This window comes from Bombina bombina, chromosome 9 (assembly GCF_027579735.1).
Source record: "Bombina bombina isolate aBomBom1 chromosome 9, aBomBom1.pri, whole genome shotgun sequence".
Lineage (NCBI taxonomy): Eukaryota > Metazoa > Chordata > Amphibia > Anura > Bombinatoridae > Bombina > Bombina bombina.
The window spans coordinates 5,981,518-6,006,513 of record NC_069507.1 but is presented as its reverse complement, the minus strand read 5'-3'; the positions used below and the strand labels follow the sequence as shown (position 1 = coordinate 6,006,513).

General features: G+C 39.4%; 1 protein-coding gene across 1 annotated transcript in view; it reads right to left on the bottom strand.

Moving 5' to 3' along the window:
- Positions 1-24,996, bottom strand: part of HKDC1 (hexokinase domain containing 1) — a gene marked incomplete in the record, with an annotated part of 292,645 nt that overhangs the window by 185,181 nt on the left and 82,468 nt on the right.

The following is a 24,996-nucleotide window of genomic DNA, read 5'->3' as shown; positions in this document are numbered from 1 at the left end:
GTCAAACTAACTCCTTAACCTAGCAAATCTTGACAAAGCTATAGCGAGACGTACGTTGGCGTTTCTCTACTCTTAGTACTCTGGCATGTAATTGGAATTTATGATGTGATATTTGAGAGTGCAGACATTACAATACCCAATATTTTTGAATAACTACTATGGTGCAACAAGAGAGTTAAAGCCAATCCCTTTATGCTGCCCTGTGTGGGGTATTTATTATCACAAAATCATAGACGGTGAGAGAGGGATCTGTTGTTTTGTGTCTTCTACAGTAGTGGGGGGATAATTGTATTATTTATATGCCTGCCTCTGAATAATAGAAATATAAATATTTGATAGTGCTTATGCCAGAACACTAGGTTTATTTGTACATACAGTGTTTTTATATTTTGAATCAGCGTGTTGGTTTACTTTTATAACTAATATTTTTAATGGTGCTGAATAAAGGGTAAATTTTATTTCTTCTTTTGGACCAGGGTGAGGGTCATTTAGACCAATATTGGACCAATATTCAGGAGTGATTTGAAATAAATAAATGGGGTGTGGGGAGAGGTGTTTTTAAAGGGATATGAAACACAACATTTTTCTTTCATGATTCAGATAGAGAAGATAACCAGATACAGGTGAGCTTTGTTTACGGCTAGATACAGACTTGTGACCATCACCAGACAGAGGTGACTCCTACTCATCACCAGATATAGGTGACCTATATTTATTGCTATATACAGACAACATGTGACCATCACTAGACAGAGCTGACACCTACTCATCACCAGATACAGGTAAGCTTTGTTCAGTGCTAGATACAGACAACTCATGACCATCACTAGGCAGAAGTAGCTCCTACTCATCATCAGATACAGGTGAGCTTTGTTTATTGCTAGATACAGACAACTTGTGACCATAAGTAGACAGAGGTGACTCCTACTCATCACTAGATATAGGTGAGCTTTGTTCACTGCTAGATACAGACAACTTGTGACCATCTATAGACAAAGATGAATCCTACTCCTTACCAAACAGAGGTGAGCTCTGATCAGTGCTAGATACAGACAACTTGTGACAATCACTATAAAGAGTTGACTTCTACTAATCACCAGATACAGGTGAGCTCTAATCATTGCTAGATACAGACTCACTAGATAGAGGTGACTCCTACTCATCAGATACAGGTGAGCTTTGTTCAGTGCTAGATACAGACAACTTGTGACCATCACTAGATAGAGGTGACTCCTGCTCATCACCAGATACAAGTGAGCTGTATTCATTGCTATATACAGACAACCTGTGACCATCACTAGATAGAGGTGACTGTGACAGACTCCAGCCACCCCGACTGGGTAGCTCTGCCAAAAGGGTTCTTCCTGTACCTGGAACTTGTATCTACAGAGCAGAGAAAGTGATTTTAGCAAGAGCCTACCCTAATAACTAGACAAGACCAGTATTAAGGTGAAACACAAACAGATTTTATTGGGAAAACCACACAGCTTATATACACATTCTTATCTTGATAAGATACAAAAGCAAATGTGATAGTGCACAAAAAAGGATAAAAGTCCCAGGTAATCACGGTGGTAATGCTCAGCAGGTGAACCTCAGGGGAAAAAAAAGAAGAAGAAACACATATAGTGAAGTTCTGTGGTTATGTGAAATTTACAACAGAACCTAAAAAGGTACTCACATTGTCTAGAGCTTCTAAATCAAGCTCTAGATATAAAGGCACAGGAAGCTCCTAATAGGAGGCAAGGCAAAGAAGGATGTTCCAGCTCCAAAGGATGAATCAGAAGTGGTTAAAAAGTATAACAAATGTTTTAAAAACAAGTCGCAAGGCATATAATGAGACTGCCCCAATCATAGACTACTGCAAACAAAAGACTGTATCACAATGTCCAATGAATGCTCTGTTAGTCCGTTAAGGAACAAGGCTCCACCCCTTTAGTGACGTCACTACTCAAACGTACATTTCACCAATCACAGCTTGGCTTTTTCAAGGATGACTTCAAGATGGTCCTGATGACCTTTTATAGTTGTAACTCCACTTCTGATTGGGTCCTGGATTCTTATGCAGGTGTTTTGACAGAGTCCTCATGTCTTATTGATTCAATTAAGAAAAATACTTTTGTCACATAGCAGAAATATATATAATTGACATCTTATCAAATACAATTAATTTATACATAATTAACAAACAAAAATTAAATAAAACGTTCAATAAAACCTTATAAATCTAAAGGTAAATATGGGAATCAAACCTCTGTCTTAAGGGTTAAAAAAAAATTAAAATTATGTCTACATCCTGAGCTAACATGATAGTACTAAGCTATAGACTCCTTACTAGTATTAGAAGATAATTATGTTATACAGAAATATTCATAAAATTACATCTACCTGGAATCGAACCAATGTCCTCAAGATTGTAAAAATTATTAGTGTTACTGTCATAGTCCACCAGGCTATTTAAATTTGTGAAATATTTAAAAAGCATATAGTGATTATAAACAGAGGAGAAAATTATTCTGAAAAATTATGCAATTCAAAAATTTAGTTAAGCCATTGGAAGTAATATGTCACGCTCGGCTGCTGGGAAGCTCTGCAGTCCTCTCTGTGTGCTTGATTGACAGGTGTCTGAGCCACCCCTTCCTGATGATGTCACAACCAGGCTTTTTATTCCGGGCTTCCTGTTTCTCCAGTGCCCGTTTGTTTGTTTAACTTTGTGGCTTCTGTTAGGAATTCGCTTTGGAATCTCTCTAACTGCTGCTTTTCTGTTGCCAATCTCTTCAAGGATTTACTATGCTGGATTAACCTTCAACCTCCTGATTACCTGTCTCCAAACAATGCAAGTACTGTTTGTTTTGTGAAACTTTCAAACTGCCTGTTTACCTGCTGCAAATTCTGACTACTCTGTGTACTGCCAAACTATTCAAATACTGTTATTTCTGTGAAACCTTCAATCTGCATGTTTACCTGTTTCCAAACTCTGCAAATACAATTATTCAGTGTAACCTTCAAACTGCTTGATATCCTGTTGCCAATCTCAACAAGTACTGATTAATCTGTGTTAACCTTCAAACTACCAGATTACCTGTTGCTATCTCTGCAAGTTCTGACAACACAGTGTTAACCTTCAAACTACCTGATTACATGTTGTTAACACTGCAAGTTCTGACTACAGTGTTAACCCTCAAACTGCCTGATTACCTGTTGCATACTCTGCAAAGACTGTCTACACAGTGTTAACCCTCAAACTGCCTGATTACCTGTTGCATACTCTGCAAAGACTGTCTTCACAGTGTTAACCCTCAAACTGCCTGATTACCTGTTGCATACTCTGCAAAGACTGTCTACACAGTGATAACCCTCAAACTGCCTGATAAATTACCTACTCCTGCATTATTAACTGTTTCCTGTTTTACCCTTCTTCTGTCTGAGTATAAGTGGACTATCCCTGCTCTCCTGATTCTGTGGAAGACATTTCCTGAAACCAGTTCCTTATTCAGAAGTCTATCTTGAATTACTTTGGCACAGGCTAACCCTGCTCCATACCGTGAGTACATGGTTTTCCCACTGACAGTCTCAGATCATGGAGTCCAATTTGTTTCCAAATTTTGGAGGTCTTTTTGTAAGCACTTCAGAATCAACATATCACTTTCTACTGCACACCATCCTCAATCCAACGGACAGACTGAGCGTGTAAATCAAGCCTTGGAATCTTTTCTTAGATATTACGTAGACCATCACCACTCCAACTGGTCTCAGTTATTGCCTTTGGCGGAATTAGCTCACAACTCACGTTATAACACCTCATTACAGACCTCTCCCTTTAAGGCAGCTTATGGATTTGAACCTAGAACCTTTCCTATGATTACCAGTTCTACTGAAGTCCCTGGAGCAGATCGTATAATAAAAAATCTCAGTAATCACTGGCAACTCATTCGTCAAAATCTACTCTCTTCTTCCTTAAGACATAAGAAATATGCTGATCGCAGAAGGTGCAAGGCTCCTTTACTTCGTACTGGAGACAGAGTATTTTTATCCACCAGATTCATACGTCTAAAACAACCTTGTACCAAGTTGGGTCCTAAGTACATTGGACCTTTTCGAATTGTTTCCAGAGTTTGTTCTTCTGCATACTGCCTGGCCTTACCCAAGACTCTCAAGATCCATCCAGTGTTTCATGTCTCCCTACTCAAGCCAGTCATCTACAATTGGTACTCTATCAAGATTAAACCACCTCCTCCACTTTCCGTAGAGGGAACTTCTGAATTTGAAGTCAGCCAGATTCTCGATTCCAAGCTATGGGGCAATCGGCTGTACTACCTGGTCCATTGGAAGGGTTATCCTATCTCTGAACGATCTTGGGAACCGGCCTCTCATGTTCATGCTCCAGCTCTTGTCAAGTCTTTTCACAAGAAATACCCTGCCAGGCCCGGTCGGGTCCCCTGGGAGGGGTCCTTGAGGAGGGGCACTGTCACGCTCAGTTGCTGGGAAGCTCTGCAGTCCTCTCTGTGTGCTTGATTGACAGGTGTCTGAGCCACCCCTTCCTGATGATGTCACAACCAGGCTTTTTATTCCGGGCTTCCTGTTTCTCCAGTGCCCGTTTGTTTGTTTAACTTTGTGGCTTCTGTTAGGAATTTGCTTAGGAATTTGCTTTGGAATCTCTCTAACTGCTGCTTTTCTGTTGCCAATCTCTTCAAGGATTTACTATGCTGGATTAACCTTCAACCTCCTGATTACCTGTCTCCAAACAATGCAAGTACTGTTTGTTTTGTGAAACTTTCAAACTGCCTGTTTACCTGCTGCAAATTCTGACTACTCTGTGTACTGCCAAACTATTCAAATACTGTTATTTCTGTGAAACCTTCAATCTTCATGTTTACCTGTTTCCAAACTCTGCAAATACAATTATTCAGTGTAAACCTTCAAACTGCTTGATATCCTGTTGCCAATCTCAACAAGTACTGATTAATCTGTGTTAACCTTCAAACTACCAGATTACCTGTTGCTATCTCTGCAAGTTCTGACAACACAGTGTTAACCTTCAAACTACCTGATTACATGTTGTTAACACTGCAAGTTCTGACTACAGTGTTAACCCTCAAACTGCCTGATTACCTGTTGCATACTCTGCAAAGACTGTCTACACAGTGTTAACCCTCAAACTTCCTGATTACCTGTTGCTTACTCTGCAAAGACTGTCTTCACAATGTTAACCCTCAAACTGCCTGATAACAAATTACCTACTCCTGCATTATTAACTGTTTCCTGTTTTACCCTTCTTCTGTCTGAGTATAAGTGGACTATCCCTGCTCTCCTTATTCTGTGGAAGACATTTCCTGAAACCAGTTCCTTATTCAGAAGTCTTTCTGGCTGATATCTTGAATGACTTTGGCACAGGCTAGCCCTGCTCCATATTGTGAGTACATTGTTTTTTGGAGGTTGTCGTGGGGTTATGTCCTGGATTAAACTCAGAGTGCAAGGGTGTTGTTTAAGTTCGCCCTAGCATTTGGGTCTTCTTCTGGACATTTCCTAACCTGACATAATATAGGAATCAAACCTCAGTCTTAAAGGTTCATAATATGGCTAAATCTATGTCTTAGCATCCTGAGCTAACAGGATTGTTCTAGAACTTTTGACTTTTTATTAGTATTAACAATTAGTTGTATTATACAGAGACATTTATAAAATAGTATCTACCTGGAAGATCTTAAAATTATTATGTTACTGTTGCAACCCACTGGGCTACTTGAATTTCTGAAATGTGCCCAAGGTATAGAGTAATCATTACCAGAGAGAAATATTATTATAAAAAGTGATGCAATTCAAAATGTGTGACAATAGTATTGTTGATCCCGGTATTGTACATATCAAGAATATTATTTTAAAAATCATTAAAATTGCCTTATTATAAAATGAGAAATGGCCTGTTTATGCAAACAGACTACAGAAGAACCACTTATACTTTATATTATTTGCCCTGTGCACAAATTGTAGTACCTAAATAGTTTATGGCAGTTTTAATTTTTCAAAAACTGTTTTCAATGTGACAATGTATGTATATATGTATGTGTGTGTGTGTGTGTATATATATATATATATATATATATATATATATATATATATATATATATATATATATTATATATATAATATATATATATATATATATATATGTGTGTGTGTGTGTGTGTATATATATATATATATATATATATATATATATATGTGTGTGTGTGTATATATATATATATATGTGTGTGTGTGTGTGTGTGTGTGTGTATATATATATATATATATATGTGTGTGTGTGTGTGTATGTGTATATATATATATATATATATATATGTGTGTGTGTGTGTATGACAAAAATGCACATGCTTAAAATTATGATAACTGAGGAAGGGACTCCTTTAGAGCACAGAGCCTCATATAAAATCAATAACACAAAGATGCTTTTATCCAATGAATAAACCAACTAGAGGTGCATGATGTATTTTATGGAAAAAAAGGAGATAATCCCATTTAAGATAATCTTATGTGCCTCTGTATAATTTATAACATCAGCCACTATCATTTTTATAACCTAATAATAAAGGGCTAGATTACAAGTGTTACGCTGTTGCGTGCGAGCGATAGGTTTATTGCGCCTGTTTGCACGTGTTGGGAGTAGTGCGCATATTATGGGTTGAAAGTAAGCGCAATCGTTGTTTGAACGCAATTGAATTTAACACACGTCGGGATAGTGCAATTCAAAATCTTTATTTAAACCATTGGGAATAAACATGCTTAGATCAAAGATCCATTTCATTTCCAATCTACCTAAGATCGCATTAATGTCCCCACCTCTCCAATGTAGTTGGGCCTTTCGGATATCCAAATGTAATTTTATATGTTTAGGATCACAGTTGTTTCCTTTTAAAGTGATCAGATAGAGCATGTTTATCAAAACCTTTTTTTATATTATATACATGCTCCCTAAATGTAACTGAGTTTTCTAGAGGTCCTTCCAATATAGATTCAATTGCAAGAACATTTTAATAAGTAAATAACATTATTTGAATTACATTTGTTTTATCTCGTATTGTTTATCGTTACCCATTGTTAGAGATCTAATGTTCCTCTCTTGTGGACCTTTTTGAAATATAATGACAAAAAGAACGACAAGTTTGAATGCAATGAAGGGAAAGTATAATATTAGATTATTGTGCCCAAAATAAAGTAAATAAGGATCATCATTAATAGACATTGGGACGTACTTAAAAAGATTATGGTCTGAGAGATATTATACAGGTAACTTATATTCAATAGAGAATTGAACACAAGGATACTATAGTAGCACTCATAAGACTGTGAATAATTTATGTAGGAGAACTTTGTAGGTCACATAGGTTAAAAAATATTCATCTTTATTAGAACGTTTTTTTTTAAAAAATGGGTATAGTTAAAACTAAAATGTTAGCAGAAATTAATGTCAGTTCAATATCTGAACCTTTGAGAAAGCCGGGAACCCGGCGAAACAGGTCAGGGAGAGGGGAGTGAGCTGAGGGGAGCGCTATAGCCGCTATTATTTGGGGTATCGTGGTGCCTTAGTAAAAGCAATTTAAAACTCACTATTGGGGCTTATGTTGGTTCCACCTTAGACCGGGAGCAAACTAAACAGCAGTTATTTGTACAATCAGCGTGAGAGTTTAAACTGGTCTCCATTTTGTAAACAGCTGATAGTCATTTATGGTACGCTTTATCTGGTTACTAATACTTAGCAGGAGAGAGACAGATATTACAGTTTACTAGTCTCATAATAATATAACAATAATCCTGTATGAGTATATAAAAAAACTTTATTACTAAAGCGTGTGTATAGCTGTACTATTTAATATTAACTATCTAGCTGGTAACAGTTGAAAATATCAGTTAACGTTTATTCTCTATATAATCTGACCGGTACTCTCTGCTATGATATAATATAAAAGTGGTCTCACATTATTAACCATTATATCTGAATCTGTATTGGTGGTGCTATTAGTAATTACCACTTTAGATACTGGTGGTCTAATTCCAGAACCAAATTATAATACAATAAGCACCATATCTAAATATACATTCAAATATTCAGAGATAATAGGTAAACTATGCAAATGAACTAAGTATGCACCAATCATGCTGAAATACACAATATCTGCCAACAAATTCTGGATTCATAAGCTTTATTATAGCCTGATATTACACTAGTGGTTAGCTGTTATTTGCAAATATACCTATCAGATAACATAATGTTTAAATATGTTGTTCAACAATTTTCACTAAAGAACAATTCTCGTCAATATTGATATTATAATTCAAGTGAAGCGGAACTGATCTCAGCTCCAGAATAATAACTGAATCTAGAAAGCACTAAGACTTTTAGTGTAAAATTGATAGAACTTGCATATAATATACCAGTTGATATATTGAATGTTATCTTTAGATTGGTAACTACCATTATTTTGCTACCACACTAGGAAATATTGAGTATATCCAATTATGAGCCTGCACTAATTTAACTACCAGCACCAACCCATTACTAGTCAGATATTGAACTGACATTAATTTCTGCTAACATTTTAGTTTTAACTATACCCATTTTTTAAAAAAAAAGTTCTAATAAAGATTAATATTTTTTTAACCTATGTGACCTACAAAGTTCTCCTACATAAATTATTCACAGTCTTATGAGTGCTATTATAGTATCCTTGTGTTCAATTCTCTATTGAATTTAAGTTAAAAGTAACTTTAGATACTAAGCACCACACCACAATTAAACACTATATTTTTAGGCCAATTTGCCCTAATTGTGAATGGTGAAAAGACTAATTATTTGTTTGTAGTGGTGCCATCAAATTTTTCTTTCATAGATATTATACAGGATAAACCATTTATAGTCTTTAAAAGAGTACCCAATATAAAAGATAAAATCACTAGACATTTTCTCAAAGATAAGAAAAAAGAAAATTGGTTAGGAGAAAATCTAAAAGGTTTCTACAGATGTGGGAAATGTATGGGTTGTAAAGAATTCTCTCCACAAGAGAGGAACATTAGATCTCTAACAATGGGTAACGATAAACAATACGAGATAAAACAAATGTAATTCAAATAATGTTATTTACTTATTAAAATGTTCTTGCAATTGAATCTATATTGGAAGGACCTCTAGAAAACTCAGTTAGATTTAGGGAGCATGTATATAATATCAAAAAAGGTTTTGATAAACATGCACTATCTGATCACTTTAAAAGGGAAACACAACTGTGATCCTAAACATATAAAATTACATTTGGATATCCGAAAGGCCCAACTACATTGGAGAGGTGGGGACATTAATGTAATCTTAGGTAGATTGGAAATTAAATGGATCTTTGCTCTAAAAACGTTTATTCCCAATGGTTAGAATAAAGATTTTGAATTGCATCACTTTTTAGAATAATATTTCTCTCTGGTAATGATTACTCTATGGGGCCTATTTATCAAGCCGTCAACCGCAAATACGCTGGAATTCCACAGCGTAATTGTGGCGAGCCTGATTCGCCTTATTTATCAAAGGCTACAGACCGGCAAAAGTAGAATTTTGTGACATAACATACGATCTGCCGGTCTCAGTCTGACACAGATCGATGGTTATGTCACTACAGATGTTCCGAATGCAAATTCGGCACTATCTAACTACTTTTGCTAGTTAACAAATAACTAGCAAGTACGCTCACCACTATTCCGGCCCAGCATACCTGGTTTTCAATCTGCCACCCTGGACGCGGCGGATGCCATAGGAATCAATGTGAGTCTGAAAGCAGCGAAAGCTTATGTTCGCTGCTGCCCGATATCCCATTGATTCCTATGGGAGAATAAAAGTTACGTTTACACCCAACACCCTAACATGTACCCCGAGTCTAAACACCCCTAATCTGCCGCCCGTCACCTACATTATACTTATTAACCCCTAATCTGCCGCCCGCCACCTACATTATACTTAACCCCTAATCTGCCGCCCCCGACACCACCGCCACCTACATTATACTTATTAACCCCTAATCTGCCGCCCCCGACACCGTCGCCACCCACATTATACTTATTAACCCCTAATCTGCCGCCCCAACACCACCTACCTTATACTTAACCCCTAATCTGCTGCCACCGCAGCCACCTACATTATAATTTATTAACCCCTAATCTTCCGCCCCTACACTGCCGCCACCTACATTATACTTATTAACCCCTAATCTGCCGCCCCAACACCACCTACCTTATACTTAACCCCTAATCTGCTGCCCCGCCACCGCAGCCACCTACATTATAATTTATTAACCCCTAATCTTCCGCCCCTACACCGCCGCCACCTACATTATACTTATTAACCCCTAATTTACTGCCCCACCACCTACATAAAAGTATTAACCCCTATCCCGCCGCAACTAAATAAATATATTAACCCCTAAACCGCCAGCCCCCCACATCGCCATAAACTAAATTAAGCTATTAACCCCTAAACCTAACAACCCGCTAACTTTATATTAAATATTAACTCATTCCTATCTTATAATACATTTAAACTTACCTTTAGATTTAAATTAAACTAATAATTAACCTACCCTAGCTATTATAATAAAATTACATTAAACTATATTAAACTAATAATCTAACCTGTTATACTAAAATTACTTTAAACTATATTAAATTAATCTAACCTAACTTTTAAACAAAAAATTACATTAAACTATATTAAACTAATAATTAATCTAACCTAACTTTTATACTAAAATTACATTAAAACTACAAATTAAATTAACTATATTCTATATTTAAACACCTAACCCTACTCAAATAATTTAAATCTACACTAAAAAATTACTAAATTACAAAAAAACTAACAACTAAGTTACAAAAAATAACAAACACATACACCTAGATTACGAGTTTTGCGTTAGAGGCTGTGCGGTGCTAACGAGCAGTTTATGCTCACTGCTCACTTACAGACAGCACTGGTATTACGGATTTTTACAAGCCAGACAAGAAGTGAGCGTTGAGCAAAATTTTGCTCATTACCGCACTCCAATACCAGTGCTGCTTACATTAGCGGTGAGCTGGTGTAACATGCTCGTGCACGATTTCCCCATAGGAATCAACGGGGAGAGCCGGCTGAAAAAAGTCTAACACCTGCAGAAAAGCAGCGTAAAACTCCTTAACGCAGCCCCATTGATTCCTATGGGGAAATAAAAGTTATGTCTACACCTAACACCCTAACATGAACCCGAGTCTAAACACCCCTAATCTTACACTTATTAACCCCTAATCTGCCGCCCCCGACATCGGCGCAACCTACATTATATAATTAACCCCTAATCTGCCGCTCCGGACACCGCCGCCACCTACATTATAATAATTAACCCCTAATCTGCTGCCCCCAATGTCGCCGCAACCTACCTACACTTCTTAACCCCTAATCTGCCAGCCCCAACGTCGCCGCCACTATAACATATTAACCCCTAAACCGCCGCACTCCCGCATCGCAAACATTAGTTAAATATTATTAACCCCTCATCTGCAGTCCATAACATCGCCGCCACCTACCTACATTTATTAACCCCTAATCTGCCGCCCCCAACGTCGCCGCCACTATTCTAAATTTATTAACCCCTAAACCTAAGTCTAACCCCCACTAACAAATATAATTTAAACAAATCTAATAGTTACATTGTATCTAGCTTAGGGTTTATTTTTATTTTACAGGCAAGTTTGTATTTATTTTAACTAGGTAGAATAGTTACTAAATAGTTATTAACTATTTAATAACTACCTAGTTAAAATAAAGACAAATTTAACTGTAAAATTAAACATAACCTAAATTACACCAACACCTAACACTACACTATAATTAAATTAAATCCCTAAATTAAATACAATTAAATAAAATTAGCTAAAGTACAAAACAAACAAACACTAAATCACAGAAAATAATAAACAAATTACAAGATTTTTTAAACTAATTACACCTAATCTAATCCCCCTAACAAAATAAAAAAGCCCTACCCTACACTAAATTACAAATAGCCCTTAAAAGGGCCTTTTACAGGGCATTGCCCAAAGTAATCAGCTCTTTTACCTGTAAAAAAAATTACAAATCCCCCCCCCAACATTTAAACCCACCACCCACACAACCAACCCTTCTCTAAAACCCACCCAATCCCCCCTTAAAAAAAACCTAACACTAACCCCTTGAAGATCACCTTACCGGGAGAAGTCTTCATCCAACCGGGCCGAAGTCCTCAACGAAGCCGGGAGAAGTCTTCATCCAAGCTGGGCGAAGTGGTCCTCCAGACGGGCAGAAGTCTTCATCCAGACGGCATCTTCTATCTTCATCCATCCGGCGCGGAGCGGGTCCATCTTCAAGACATCCGGCGTGGATCATCCTCTTCCAACAAAGTCTTCTTACTAAATGACGGTTCCTTTAAGTGACGCCGTCCAATATGGCGTCCCTATAATTCCGATTGGCTGATAGAATCCTTTTAGCCAATTGAAATTAAGGTAGAAAAAATCCTATTGGCTGAGCCAATAGAATGCCAGCTCAATCCTATTGGCTGATTGGATCAGCCAATAGGATTTTTTCTACCTTAATTCCAATTGGCTGATAGAATTCTATCAGCCAATCGGAATTGAAGGGACGCCATCTTGGATGACATCACTTAAAGGAACCATCATTTAGTAAGAAGACTTTGTTAGAAGAGAATGCTCCATGTCGGATGTCTTGAAGATGGACCCGCTCCTCCCCGGATGGATGAAGATAGAAGATGCCGTCCTGATGAAGTCTTCTGCCCGTCTGAAGGACCACTTCGCCCCAGTTGGATCAAGACTTCTCCCGGTAAGGTGATCTTCAAGGGGTTAGTGTTAGTTTTTTTTTAAGGGGGTATTGGGTGGGTTTTATAGTAGGGTTGGTTGTGTGGGTGGTGGGTTTTAATGTTGGGGGGGATTTGTAATTTTTTTTACAGGTAAAAGAACTGCTTACTTTGGGTTAATGCCCCGCAAAAGGCCCTTTTAAGGGCTATTTGTAATTTAGTGTAGGGTAGGGCTTTTTTTATTTTGGGGGGGCTTTTTTATTTTGTTAGGGGGATTAGATTAGGTGATATTAGTTTAAAAATCTTGTAATTTGTTTATTATTTTCTGTAATTTAGTGGGGGGGGTTTTGTACTTTAGCTAATTTTATTTAATTGTATTTGATTGTATTTAATTTAGGGAATTCATTTAATTATAGTGTAGTGTTAGGTGTTAGTGTAATTTAGGTTAGGTTTTATTTTACAGGTAAATTTGTCCTTATTTTAACTAGGTAGTTATTAAATAGTTTATAACTATTTAGTAACTATTCTACCTAGTTAAAATAAATACAAATTTGCCTGTAAAATAAAAATAAACCCTAAGCTAGCTACAATGTAACTATTAGTTATATTGTAGCTAGCTTAGGGTTTATTTTATAGGTAAGTATTTAGTTTTAAATAGGAATAATTTAGTTAATGATAGTTATTTTTATTTTTATTTAAATTATATTAAAGTTAGGGGGTGTTAGGGTTAGACTTAGATATAGGGGTTAATAACTTTAATATAGTGGCGGAGATGTTGGGGGCGGCAGATTAGGGGTTAATAATATTTAACCTGTGTTTGCGATGCGGGAGTGCGGCGGTTTAGGGGTTAATATATTTATTATAGTGGCGGTGATGTCCGGTTCGGCAGATTAGGGGTTAAAATTTTTATTTTAGTGTTTGCGATGTGGGGGGGGCCTCGGTTTAGGGGTTAATAGGTAGTTTATGGGTGTTAGTGTACTTTTTAGCACTTTAGTTAAGAGTTTTATGCTACAGCGTTGTAGTGTAAAACTCTTAACTACTGACTTTAATATGCGGTACCAGTCTTGACAGGAGAGGGTGTACCGCTCACTTTTTGTCAGACTCGTAATACAGGCTGTTACGGTCCCAACAGGATACCAAGGGTTAATACCAGATGAACGATGTCCTGAATATGGGATCAGCAACTCACAACCCAGCCAGATCCCCCCCTCAAACATGAGACCAGGCTCCACATTGAAGGTTAAAACAGAATGCACTTTATTGAGGGTTATATGCCCAGTATTTATGCAGGTCTGACCCCAGATGGGGGGTTGAAAGAATATTGTACATTAGATAGAGGGAAAACGCCCTTTGACATGATACAATAGAATTACATTACTTAAGCAGATAAACAATTTAGTCTTTCTTATCACTTGGGCATCTGCTTTCTGGATGGGATTAAACAATGTGAATGCTTATCACTTAAACTTAATTACAGCACACAATAGCTGATGCCAGCAACCCTGTCTTTAGAAAATAGCTTCTTAAAGCTGAACAAAGTTAACTCTTTCAGTACTGACAGAAGGGTCTGTCACATGGCTCCCCCCTAGTGGAACACTCCGGCAGACCCGGCTTGACCCTTTGGCGGGTCAACCTGGGGATGACCAGACTAGGAGGTGGTAGGCATGTCAGTTTGCCGGGACAATCCATCTGTATTCCCGTTATGAGAGAGAATTCCTGCCCATATGAATAAGGGTTCAACTTCTTCAGTGCCCAGACCAGGGCTAAACAGTCCTTCAAAATCTCATCAGCTTCTTTACGTGGTTTTTGTACCTGCTCTTTATAGGTATCCACAATCACTTCATACTGACATAGGGTGCCCTTGAGTTGCTGCACCTCACTATGAGCCAGCGTCAGCTTCTCCTCCAGTGTCGCTAAGTTTGTCTTTAATGTTTCATGTTCCACTCTCAAGCTGGTGTTTTCTGCAGTCTCTCGGTGCAGCTTGTCTAGCAGAGATTCACGTTCTAAACGCGCTTTTTCCTCTGCGCTCCTCTTCTCTCCCGCTAGCACTGTTACGTGATTGTTTATCATGACCATTTCATCCTCTACTTGACTCTTCTCCTTCATCAGCGCATTGTAACGGGACTTCAACGTATCAATAGCTGATAGAGATTTACTGAGCTCAGCGTCCTGGGGCTTAGCAATAGGTGGGTCAGTCTCTGCTGCACGGATCTGGGCACGGGTAGTCACAGGGTTAACATCGGCGGGACCCATGGGAGCATAGGCAGAAACAAGGGGGGCCAAGTTATTTCCAAGGAGAACATCAGCAGGTAAGTCCTTCTTGACCCCCACATTCACAGGTCTAGCGCCCCCTCCCCAATCCAAATGTACCTGGGCAACAGGTAGGCGGAACACAGCGCCCCCTGCTACCCTCACAGCCACAGTGTCTCCAGTGTGCTGTTTCTCAGACACCAAGTTCTTTTGAAGCAAGGTCATGGTAGCACCAGTATCCCGTAGACCACTGACCTCCTTCCCATTCACTTTAACCAGTTGCCGGTTATTCCAGTGGGAAGCTTGAACGGGGTCTGCTTCATGTAGGATGCCCCAGAATTCTTGCTCCTCTACGTAGTGGGCCGCAGGCTGAGGGTTAAGTGGGATTCCGCCGGCGGGTCTTCTCCAGGACTGTGCTTGGTTCGCTGCGTTTAGGGGACACTCTGGTCTTTTGTGCCCTAGTTGCTTACATCCAAAGCACCGAATAGGTTGTGAGTAGTCCCGTGAATTGAACCGGGCTCTCTGAGGATAGTTCGTGGCTGAAGGCGGTGTGGTATAGCGGTGCGCCGGGGGTTGGTAACTGGTAGCTGCTGGGGTGACTGTGGGTCTGTACTCCACTCTGGCAGGGGGCTTAGTGGTAGCAGTGTCCAGTTTGCGGGCATCCGTATACTCATCTGCCAAGCGAGCCGCTTCATGCAGGGTGGAGGGTTTACGGTCCCGAACCCACTCTCGAACTCCTGCGGGTAACTTGTCGAAGCAATGTTCCAACAGGAATAGCTGCAGCACCTCTTCCCCAGATACGGCTTGGCACCCCGCTATCCAGTGAGCTGCTGTGCGGTGCACCTTACATGCCCACTCAATGTAGGAATCTCCAGCTAGCTTAACAGTGTCTCTGAACCGTCTCCTGTATTCCTCCGGCGTAACCGCATACCTGGAGAGCAGAGCCTCTTTTACAGCATTATAATCCCCGACTTCCTCATCTGGAATTGCCCGAAAAGCCTCGCTGGCCCGGCCGGATAATTTTCCGGATAATATCATGACCCAGTCTTCTGCGGGTACCTTGTGTAGTGCACATTGCCTCTCAAAATCCGCAAGGTACCCATCAATCTCTCCTTCTGTTTCCAGGAAGTTTTTAAAAGCTGCAAAATTTACTTTTCTCTTTTCCACTGGGGTTGCTGTGACTTGGGCTGCTGCAGCGCCGCTTTGGTTGATAATTTCCGCAGATGGGTTGGGGCCATAATGTGCCAGTCTTATTTTGACAGCCCGGTCAAAGCTTGCTTCTTTGGGGGTTCTGTCTGATATGCTGGGCCCATTGATTCCTTCGGTCCCTGGTACTCCTTCCATCTTAGTCAGTATTGTAATAATCCCCCTCTTCCTGAGGTTACTGGCTTGTGTAGTTGCTCTTCTGGGCGATAAGGATCCTCCCGTCGCTTGCCACCAATTGTTACGGTACCAACAGGATACCAAGGGTTAATACCAGATGAACGATGTCCTGAATATGGGATCAGCAACTCACAACCCAGCCAGTTCCCCCCTCAAACATGAGACCAGGCTCCACATTGAAGGTTAAAACAGAATGCACTTTATTGAGGGCTATATGCCCAGTATTTATGCAGGTCTGACCCCAGATGGGGGTTTGAAAGAATATTGTACATTAGATAGAGGGAAAACACCCTTTGACATGATACAATAGAATTACATTACTTAAGCAGATAAACAATTTAGTCTTTCTTATCACTTGGGCGTCTGCTCTCTGGATGGGATCAAACAATGTGAATGTTTATCACTTAAACTTAATTACAGCACACAATAGCTGATGCCAGCAACCCTGTCTTTAGAAAATAGCTTCTTAAAGCTGAACAAAGTTAACTCTTTCAGTACTGACAGAAGGGTCTGTCACACAGGCGCTATGCAAGTCCCATTGAAAAAAGAGGATACGCAATTTATGTAAGTGGATTTGCGGCATTTCCAAGTCTGGCCAAAAAAAGTGAGCAGTACACCTGTACTTGCAAGACTCTTAATACCAGCGGGCGTTAAAAATCAGCGTTAGGACCTCTTAACGCTGCTTTTTAAGCCTAACGCACAACTTGTAATCTAGCCGTAAGTTACACAAAAAAATAAACACTAAGTTATTAAAAATGAAAAAGAAATTATCAAAGCTTTAAACTAATTACACCTAATCTAAGGGACCTATAAAAATAAAAAAGCCCCCCCAAAATAAAAAAAACCCTATCCTACAATAAACTACAAATAGCTCTTAAAAGGTCCTTTTGCGGGGCATTTCCCAAAGTAATCAGCTCTTTTACCTGTAAAAAAAAAATACAAATACCCCCCCAACAGTAAAACCCACCACCCACACAACCAACCCCCCAAATGAAAAACTAACCTAAAAAAAACCTATGCTCCCCATTGCCCTGAAAAGGGCAGTTAGCTCTATTGCAGAGCCAAGTCCTAATCTAAAACTAAAACCCACCAAATAAACCCTTAAAAAAATCCTAATACTAACCCCAGAAGATTTACTTACAGTTTTGAAGATCCAACATCCATTCTCCAAGAAGCCGGGAGAAGTCCTCAACGAAGTGGCCGAAGTCTTCATCCAAGCCCGCAGAAGTCTTCACCCAGACGGCATCTTCTATCTCCATCTATCCTGCGCGGAGCGGCTCCATCTTCAAGACATCCGACGCGGAGCATCCTCTTCCTTCCGATGACTACCGACGAATGAAGGTTCCTTTAAATGACGTCATCCAAGATGGCGTCCCTTAGATTCCAATTGGCTGATAGAATCAGCCAATCGGAATTAAGGTTGAAAAAATCCTATTGGCTGTTGCAATCAGCCAATAGGATTGAGCTTTCATCCTATTGGCTGATCCAATCAGCCAATAGAATGCAAGCTCAATCATATTGGCTAATAGGATTGAGCTTTCATCCTATTGGCTGATCCAATCAGCCAATAGGATTGAGCTCGCATTCTATTGGAGTTTTTCAACCTTAATTATATCAGCCAATCAGAATCTAAGGGACGCCATCTTGGATGACGTCATTTAAAGGAACCTTCATTCGTTGGTAGTCGTCGGAAGGAAGAGGATGCTCCGCGTCGGATGTCTTGAAGATGGAGCCGCTCCGCGCCGGATGAATGAAGATAGAAGATGCCATCTGGGTGAAGACTTCTGCGGGCTTGGATGAAGACTTCGGCTGCTTCGTTGAGGACTTCTCCCGGCTTCTTGGAGAATGGATGTTGGATCTTCAAAACTGTAAGTAAATCTTCTGGGGTTAGTATTAGAATTTTTTAAGGGTTTATTGGGTGGGTTTTAGTTTTAGATTAGGACTTGGGCCTGCAATAGAGCTAACTGCCCTTTTAAGGGCAATGCCCATCCAAATGACCTTTTCAGGGCAATGGGGAGCTTAGGTGTTTTTAGTTCGTTTTTTATTTGGGGGGTTCATTGTGTGGGTGGTGGGTTTTACTGTTGGGGGGGTATTTGTATTTTTTTTACAGGTAAAAGAGCTGATTACTTTGGGGCAATGCCCCGCAAAAGGCCCTTTTAAGGGCTATTTGTAGATTATTGTAGGCTAGGGTTTTTTTTATTTTGGGGGGCTTTTTTATTTTCATAGGGCCCTTAGATTAGGTGTAATTAGTTTAAAGCTTTGATAATTTCTTTTTTATTTTTTGTAATGTAGTGTTTATTTTTTTGTGTAACTTAGTGTTTGTTATTTTTTGTAACTTAGTTTTTTTTAACTTTTTAGTGTAGAATTAAATTATTTGAGTAGGGTTAGGTGTTTAAATATATAACATAGTTATTTTAATTTGTAATTTTATGTAATTTTAGTATAAAAGTTAGGTTAGATTATTTATTAATTTAATATAGTTTAATGTATTTTTATTATAATAGTTAGAGTAGGTTAATTAATAGTTTAATATAGTTTAATTTAAATCTAAAAGGTAAGTTTAAATTTGTTATAAGATGGGGATGATTTAATGTACAGTTAGGAGGTTGTTAGGTTTAGGGATTAATAGGTTACTTTAGTTTATGGCGATGTGGGGGGCTGGTGGTTTAGGGGTTAATACATTTATTTAGTTGCGGTGGGCTCCGGGAGTGGCAGGATAGGAGTTAATATCTTTATGTAGGTGGCGGCGGTATAGGGGTGGCAGATTAGGGGTTAATAAGTATAATGTAGGTGGCGGCGGAGTAGGGGATGGCAGATTAGGGGTTAATGAGTATAATGTAGGTGGCGGTGGGCTCGGGGAGCAGCGGTTTAGTTGCGGCGGGATAGGGGTTAAACAGTTTAGTATAGTGGCGGTGCTTAATGACAGTATACAAATAAAGCTGTGAAAAAGCCGAAGAGCAGTGAGATCGATGACTGTTAGTTAACAGTCTGCTGCTCATCGCCCCGTACTTGGTGCGCGGCTTTTTGACAGCTTTTTTGTTAAATATGGAGAGCGTATTCAGGTCCGCGGCAGCGATGTTAGGTGAGCGTATTGGTGCCGGCGAATGCAGCACAGTTGACGGCTTGATAAATAGGCCCCTATAACAAATATAAGCACTCAAAATTGCTCGACAAGAGCAATGGAATAGTGCAAAATAACCTTATAAATGAGAGTATATAAAAACAACAGGTATTGAATACAACACTATAACTGTTGGTAGAAACACATAGATAATACTAATAGGTTAATGCTAATTAGAAAGAAACGGAAAAAAACTGCATAAAATAAATGTTGCGGTATATGGAAATCCAAAGTCCTATACAGGATAAATGTCTTTGCAGAATGCCGGTCTGTAAATTCCTGACCAAGCGAAGAGGTGATAATCCTGTATCTTGAATGCTCCGCTGCTCCTCTTAACGAGACAAATCTCCAAAGTGCAAGTTTCTAGAATAGGATGAAAGGAGAGAAGCGCAGGACGCGATTCAAGTGTAGATATCTTTATTCAGGTAAAAACTAGGCCCCTATACCTTTGACACATTTCAGATATTCAAAATAGCCCAGTGGGTTGTGACAGTAACATAATAATTTTAAGGTCTTGAGGACATTGGTTTGATTCCAGGTAAATGCTATTTTATAAATTTCTCTGTATAATACAACTAATTGTTAATATTAATAAAAAGTCAAAAGTTTTAGAACAATCCTGTTAGCTCAGGATGCTATTTTTACAATCTTGAGGACATTGGTTCTATTCCAGGTAGATGTCATTTTATGAATATTTCTGTATAACCTAATTATCTGCTAATACTAGTAAGGAGTCTATAGCTTTAGTACTATCATGTTAGGTCAGGATGTAGACAAAAAAAAAAAAAAATGTAACCCTTAGGACAGAGGATCGATTCCCATATTTACCTTTCGATTTATAAGGTTTTATTGAATGTTTTATTTAATTTTTATGTTTGTTAATTATGTATATACGAATTGTATTTGATAAGATGCCAATTATATATATTTCTGCTATGTGGCAAAAGTATTTTTCTTAATTGAATCAATAAGACATGAGGACTCTGTCAAAACACCTGCATAAGAATCCAGGACCCAATCAGACAGGACCCAATCAGAAGTGGAGTTACAACTATAAAAGGTCATCAGGACCATCTTGAAGTCATCCTTGAAAAAGCCAAGCTGTGATTGGGGAAACGTACGTTGGAGTAGTGACTTTACTAAAGGGGTGGAGCCTTGTTCCTTACCGGACTAACAGAGCATTCATTGGACATTGTGATACACAGTCTTTTGTTTGCAGTAGTCTATGATTGGGACAGTCTCCTTATATGCCTTGCGACTTGTTTTTAATACATTTTTTATACTTTTTAACCACTTCGGATTCATCCTTTGGAGCTGTAACCTCCTTCTTTGCCTTGCCTCCTATTAGGAGCTTCCTGTGCCTTTATATCTAGAGCTTGTGAGTACCTTTCTAGGTTCTGCTGTAAAATTTCACATAACCACAGAAGCTTCACTATATGTGTTTCTTCTTTTTACCCGGAGGTTTCACCTGCTGGAGGCATTACCACCATGATTACCTGGGACTTTTATCCTTTTTTGTGCACTATCACATTTGTTTTTGTATTTTATTATTCCTTATATATATATATATACACACACACACAGGTGGCCCTTGGTTCATCAATTTGCACCGTTTCAGAACAACAACCTTTTTTCCAGTCATGTGACTGCTATTGAAAAGCATTGAGAAGCAGTGCATTGATTTAAATAGCCAGTAGGTGGAGCTGTCCGCTTGTGTTTCAGCAAAGCAAAGCAAGCTGAAATTAATCAGTTTAACCAGACCTGAGCTATCGAGCAGATTTCAAAGGAACAAGATCTTCCTGTCTATAAATCAGTCCAGATTGGAATGCATAGAAAGAACTGTTTGCAGAAAAATGCAAGTGAAGTCTGTGTTGTGTGATTATTTTATTAGGTTTATAATATTGTTTAGCATTTAAAGTCTTCATTTCAAAGCTTTAAAAATAATGTATTAGGTGTTACTTATGACAATTTTGAGAGAGGCCTGGAACCTAACTCCCTCATTTCCCATTGACTTACATTATAAACTGGGTTTCAATTTACAACCATTCCTTCTGGATCCAAACCCCGGCGTAAACTGAGGGCTACCTGTATGTAATATATATATATATAATATATATGTATATATATATATATATATATATTATATATATATATATATATATATATATATATACAGGAGTGCAGAATTATTAGGCAAATGAGTATTTTGACCACATCATCCTCTTTATGTCATGTTGTCTTACTCCAAGCTGTATAGGCTCGAAAGCCTACTACCAATTAAGGCATATTATGTGATGTGCATCTCTGTAATGAGAAGGGTGTGGTCTAATGACATCAACACCCTATATCAGGAGTGCATAATTATTAGGCAACTTCCTTTCCCTTTGGCAAAATGGGGTCAAAAGAAGGACTTGACAGGCTCAGAAAAGTCAAAAATAGTGAGATATCTTGCAGAGGGATGCAGCACTCTTAAAATTGCAAAGCTTCTGAAGCGTGATCATCGAACAATCAAGCGTTTCAGTTCAAAATAGTCAACAGGGTCACAAGAAGCATGTGAAAAACCAAGGCGCAAAAAAACTGCCCATGAACTGAGAAAAGTCAAGCGTGCAGCTGCCAAGATGCCACTTGCCACCAGTTTGGCCATATTTCAGAGCTGCAACATTACTGAGTGCCCAAAGCACAAGGTGTGCAATACTCAGAGACATGGCCAAGTAAGAAAGGCTGAAAGACGACCACCACTGAACAAGACACACAAGCTTAAATGTCAAGACTGGGCCAAGAAATATCTCAAGACTGATTTTTCTAAGGTTTTATGGACTGATGAAATGAGAGTGAGTCTTGATGGGCCAGAAGGATGGGCCCGTGGTCTGGATTGGTAAAGGGCAGAGAGCTCCAGTCCGGACTCAGACGCCAGCAAGGTGGAGGTGGAGTACTGGTTTGGGCTGGTATCATCAAAGATAGCTTTGTGGGGGCCTTTTCGGGTTGAGGATGGAGTCAAGCTCAACTCCCAGTCCTACTGCCAGTTTCTGGAAGACACCTTCTTCAAGCAGTGGTACAGGAAGAAGTCTGCATCCTTCAAGAAAAACATGATTTTTCATGCTGGACAATGCTCCATCACACGCGTACCAAGTACTCCACAGCGTGGCTGGCAAGAAAGGGTATAAAAGAAGAAAATCTTATGACATGGCCTCCTTGTTCACCTGATCTGACCCCATTGAGAACCTGTGGTCCATCATCAAATGTGAGATTTACAAGGAGGGAAAACAGTAACACCTCTCTGAACAGTGTCTGGGAGGCTGTGGTTGCTGCTAGCACGCAATGTTGATGGTGAACAGATCAAAACACTGACAGAATCCATGGATGGCAGGCTTTTGAGTGTCCTTGCAAAGAAAGGTGGCTATATTGTCACTGGTTTGTTTTTGTTTTGTTTTTGAATGTCAGAAATGTATATTTGTGAATGTTGAGATGTTATATTGGTTTCACTGGTAAAAATAAATAATTGAAATGGGTATATATTTGTTTTTTGTTAAGTTGCCTAATAATTTATGCACAGTAATAGTCACCTGCACACACAGATATCCCCCTAAAATAGCTATAACTAAAACAAACTAAAAACTACTTCCAAAACTATTCAGCTTTGATATTAATGAGTTTTTTGGTTCATTGAGAACATGGTTGTTGTTCAATAATAAAATTAATCCTCAAAAATACAACTTGCCTAATAATTCTGCACTCCCTGTATATATATATATATATATATATATATATATTTATTTATTTTTCTTCATCTTGATAAGAGTCTTATCTATTCCCAGGATCTCCCGCCATTCCTGGCCCTCCAGATATACTAGCGCCTCCATGGGAGCCATAGGTCCATAGAAACCCCACAATATCTAGGCTGCGGTTTTGGGGTGATTCTGGGGGAGCAGCGGCCATTCCAGGGTGTTGGCAGCCTGGCAAAGTTATTGAGGTGGGGGTGTCAACCCCCCAGTCCCCCCTCGACAATCACCCCAACCCTTGTCCACCAAAGGCACAACAAATCCCCAAAAGAGCGGAGCTCTATGGGATAAAGGGTAAGGTTCATCAGGATTCCTTGGTAGCCCAGTCGGCTAGTAGTTTCATAAGTCCAGCAAGCCGGGAAGGAGCCAAGCAGTAAGAGATCAGCTCTTTCCAACATGAAGTATAAGCAGTGAGAACACAAGAGGGAGGGAGTTTGGGGCACACAGTAATCCACAATAAACCAGAAAACAGGGCAAAGCATAGTAATTCAGGTAGTAGGGAGGTGGAGGTAGCCTTGGCAGCCAGGTATCCGTGACAGTGACTCCTACTCATCACCAGATACAGGTGAGCTTTGCTCATTGCAAGATACAGACAACTCCTTTACCCTCCTAAACCACACCCTTCCTCTGCATTCAGTGCTCAAGACCTAGCTGACTACTTTTTCAATTAAACACTTACTATCCGAAACATCCCAACACAAGCCTGCAATCTCCCAACTTCACTCCCAAACACCCCCCCCTGCCACTCACTGCACCCTCCTCCCAACCACTGAGAGTGAAGTGGATTCCCTTTTATCTTCCTCACACCTCACTACCTGCCTACTTGACCCTATTCCTTCACATTTAATACCTTCTCTGCCTCCCACCCTCACCCCAGCTCTTACTCACATATTTAACCTATCCCTTTCTACCAGTTTATTCCCTGCCTTCTTCAAACATGCAAAGGTCACCCAATCCTCAAAAAACCCTCCCTTGACCCAAACTCGCAAGCAAATTGCCGCCCCATATCACTGCTCCCGTCCACTTAAAAAATCATTGAAAAACTAGTTTTTAATTGCCTAACCCACTACCTGTCCTCCAACTCATTGCTCGACCCCCGTCCCCAACACTCAACTGAGACTGCCCTCACCAAGGTTACAAACTATCTTTCCACTAAAAACAATGGCTACTATTCTATACTCATCTTTCTTGACCTCTATGCTGCCTTTGACACTGTTGACCATCCCATCCTCCTATAGACTCTCAGGTCTCTTGTGCTCTTTGACAATGCCCTCTGCTGGATTCACTCCTATCTTTTCTAACAGATCCTTCTCTGTCTCTTTTGCTGGTAACTCCTCCATTGCCTCTGTCTGTTGGGAGTAAATCAAGGCTCTGTCCTGGGTCCTCTACTCTTCTCTGTTTACACTTCTTCACTGGGTAAACTTAACAACTATGGCTTCAACTATCACCTCTATGCTGTTACCTAGATCTACCTATTCCCCCCCTGCACTCTCTCCTTCTGTCAATTCTCACATCAGCGACTGCTTATCTGGCATTTCCTCCCGGATGACCTCTCGCCACCTAAAAATAAACATGTCCAAGACAGAACTACTTCTACTACCCCGCC